At 37.1% G+C, this 3489-nt stretch overlaps 1 pseudogene; it reads right to left on the bottom strand.

The window, feature by feature from the left end:
• Positions 1 to 257: 257 nt before the first annotated feature.
• LOC137727622 (MDIS1-interacting receptor like kinase 2-like) lies at positions 258 to 3228 on the bottom strand (annotated as a pseudogene).
• Positions 3229 to 3489: the final 261 nt, after the last annotated feature.

Below are 3489 nucleotides of genomic sequence, written 5' to 3'. Positions count from 1 at the left end.
TTATCTTTCAACGTAATCTTTCATATGTTTTTTAATCTTATAGCAATGAGCATGCAACATTTCTAGTAAATACTAAATAGGTTATTTTGTTCTAACCATTTAAGTGGTAATGTACATGTAGGATTCGCTGTTTAGCGAATCCAGCTAGCACTCCTTCCTTATTCTTAATTTACATGCAAATATAACAAATACATATATGATATATTTAAACAAGACGATCTGACTTTCGTGTTAACTCAAACAAAGTCAAACGCAATTTAAATCTTAATGAGTTGTTCAAGAGTGATGTTTGGTCCTCCAATGGAAGCTGCAGTTTGAAATGATAATGACTGAGAAACCATGTGCATTGTTGGCCTCGATTGCAGTTGCGAATGCCTGCATGCGATTTCAACCCTTGCAATGGTCGTCAATTCATCTTCAACTTCAAGTGTAGGTGTAGGAGGTGGAAGCCATTGGTCCAATACATCATTCAGCAATTTGTTTTCACACGCGGTTGGATACGAAAATGACGAGATTAAATCGCCTAGTCGCTTTCCCATGATTTCTTCCAGTGCGAGCACTCCAAAGCCATAACGTCACATTTCTCAGTTATCTTCATTATGTTGGCCAACTCTGCATAAAAATTAAGGGAGATCAAGCTATTAGTATACGTTCAACTTTATATCATCAAATTTCACATTATCTTTTTTAACTGTTTTACTTTACCGTACTACATATCTATATATGCATGCAAGGGAGCTCCAATTCGATGAATCTGGATTCAAAAGCTTAGCAATGTCGAAGTCTGAAACACTAGAGGCTTGTAGTCATAATCTAGCAAAATGTTGTTGCTTGATATGTCTCGGTGTACAATTGGCAGCACGCAATCGTGATGCATGTAGGACAGTGCATGAGCTACGCCTTTTACAATTCTCACCCTCCTATTCCAATCCAATTATTTTGCTTCATCTTCTTTGCTCAAGATTGAAGCCAGACTACCCTTTTCTAGATATTCATAGACCAGAAAGGAGTGCCATGAATTTGAACAAAAACCACAATGTTTCAATGTTGTAATTGATTAGTGCATTTATTTCATTGTAGAACTCCTTCTGTGATGTCTCCATGTCGTCAAGTTTTTGATGGAGTTTCTTCACTGCAACTATGTTGCCTAATAGTAGCTTTGCCTTGTAGACACTTCCAGATCCTCCTTTCCCAATGCAAAATATGGAGTCAAAACCATTGGTTGCTCTTATGATGTCCCAATGCATTTTTTTTTCCATCAAATAGAGAGTTTGAAAAAACTTCATCATGGATATCACTCTTTTCTGTTTCCAGCTCTTTCTTCTTGTTTTGATGAAGAAAATTGCAAGGAAAGCAAGTGAAACTGCTTCCAAGATAGGGAAAACGATTGCAAACATGAGTTTTCTATTGTTTTTTCTTTTTGAGATATGTTTATCGCAGGATTCTAGATCTCCAACATTTCCATACAATCTTTCATTCCCTTCAAAGCTGTGAGCATCTTAAAATGCTTTGCTGTTGGGGATGGGACCTACAAGTGATTGTAGAATACGTCTATGTACAACAAGCCATGCATTCCATCAAACGTTGTTGGAATGAGACCGGAAAGATTAAGCCGCTCCAAGCTCTGCATGTTGCTAATTTCTGATGGTATCTTGCCATTAAGTGAGTTACTGCTTAAATCTAACTGTGACATGTGAAATAACTTCCCAAACTGAAATGGAATTTCTTGACTGAAATTTTTGTTGCTCAAATTCAAGTAGTTTAAACTGATCAATTCGCCAAAAGTGCTTGGAATTGAGCTGTTTAGCTTGTTGGTTGACACATCAAGATATTCGAGTTCAATGAATGCTCCAAATTCAGAGGGTATAGAACCCAAAAGTTGATTGCCATTCAACTTTAAATTCACCAGAAAAGTCAATCTCCCTAAATCCTTGGGAGCCATCCCAATTAGATGATTCGAAGAAAAATTGAGTTCTTGAATTTTAGTTGCATTGACAATCTCAGATGGTATGCTCCCAGTAAGGTTGTTGCCCACAATCCGTAGGGTTGTTAAGTTTGGACAGTCCCCAAATGTCTGAGATTTCGCCATATAAGTTGTTGTGGCTTAGGTCTACAAACAAAAGATTCGGATAGACACCAAAGTCTTCAGACATATTACTGCTTGTAAATTGGTTCCCTTCAATACGGACTCTGACTAAGCTCTTGCAACCTTTTGGACCTGTAAATTCGTTATTTTCTGCAGTAAACCTTTGTAGCAGTCCACCTCTACAAATATCTCGAGGCAAATAACCAGAAAATCGGTTAGTAGCCAAGTCAAGTATGGTCAACTTCATTAGATTCTCCATCTCTTGGGGGATTGATCCAGATAGCTGGTTGCTACGGGCGTATAGGTTTTCTAGGTTGCTCATGTTGCCGAATGTAGAGGGAACAGTTCCATTGAGCTGATTGTTGGCCAGGTTTAGAGTCACAACAAATTTCAAGTTTCCAATATCTTCAGTAATAGTGCCGGAAAGTTTATTATTGTAGAGAGAGAGAGAGAAACAAGGTTTGTCAAATTCCTCAAAGAAGTTGGGATCAAACCAGAAAAAGGTATTGTTGTACAAGAACATCATGGTTAGATTTTTCAAGTTTCCGAAACTTTGAGGGATGGGGCCTGATAAAAGTTGTCAAACAGGTAAAGTTCAACCAATTTCGAAAGGTTTCCTGTTTCGGAAGGGATATGACCGGAAAGTTGGTTTCTGAAGAGAATCAAAGAAGTTAATTGGCTCAAATTACCCACAGAAGGTGGAATTGAACCCTCTAAATTGTTTAAATTTAGAGCTAGCTCATAGACAAATTTAAGTTGGCCTATTTCTTGAGGAATTGAGCCATTGAACTTATTTGCATTTAGGTGGACGACTTGAAGATTTGTTAAAAGACCGATTTCGGGTGGGATTTTTCCAAACATTTGATTATAAGATACATCAAAGTAGATGAATTTGGCAAGGGAACCGTTCTTAGGTGGGATTTGATCAAAAAGTTCATTGAGGCTTAGATCAATATATGCAAGATTAGGCAAGGACATGAATGGAAATTCAAGTAGAGTACCTTGTATACCAGAATTGATGAGGTTTAATCTGTTGACACTTCCAGCAGAGTTGCATGAAACACAATCCAAGTATTGCGTGGGGCTTCATTTGTATTCATCTATGAGGTCAGGTTTATTGAGGAAATGAATATTTTTTTCATTAACTCCAAAGAATAATTTTACAGGGTATATATACTTACAAATTAATTAAAGTCTAAAGTTACCAAAGGGGAAAAGTAAGAATTATTACAGCATTAACTTTAACTAACTCTAACTTTTAACTCTTGTGAGTTATTTACATTTGTATTTACTCTATTATTCTCTTCACACCCCCTTAAGCTAAACGGAGAAGGTTGAAGTGAAAGCTTGGATCTCAGATCATGAAACCGTTGCCAAGGAAGTGATTTGGTGTGAATGTCAAT

Source organism: Pyrus communis, chromosome 3 (genome assembly GCF_963583255.1).
Source record: "Pyrus communis chromosome 3, drPyrComm1.1, whole genome shotgun sequence".
Classification (NCBI taxonomy): domain Eukaryota; kingdom Viridiplantae; phylum Streptophyta; class Magnoliopsida; order Rosales; family Rosaceae; genus Pyrus; species Pyrus communis.
This window is presented reverse-complemented; position numbering and strand designations above follow the sequence as displayed.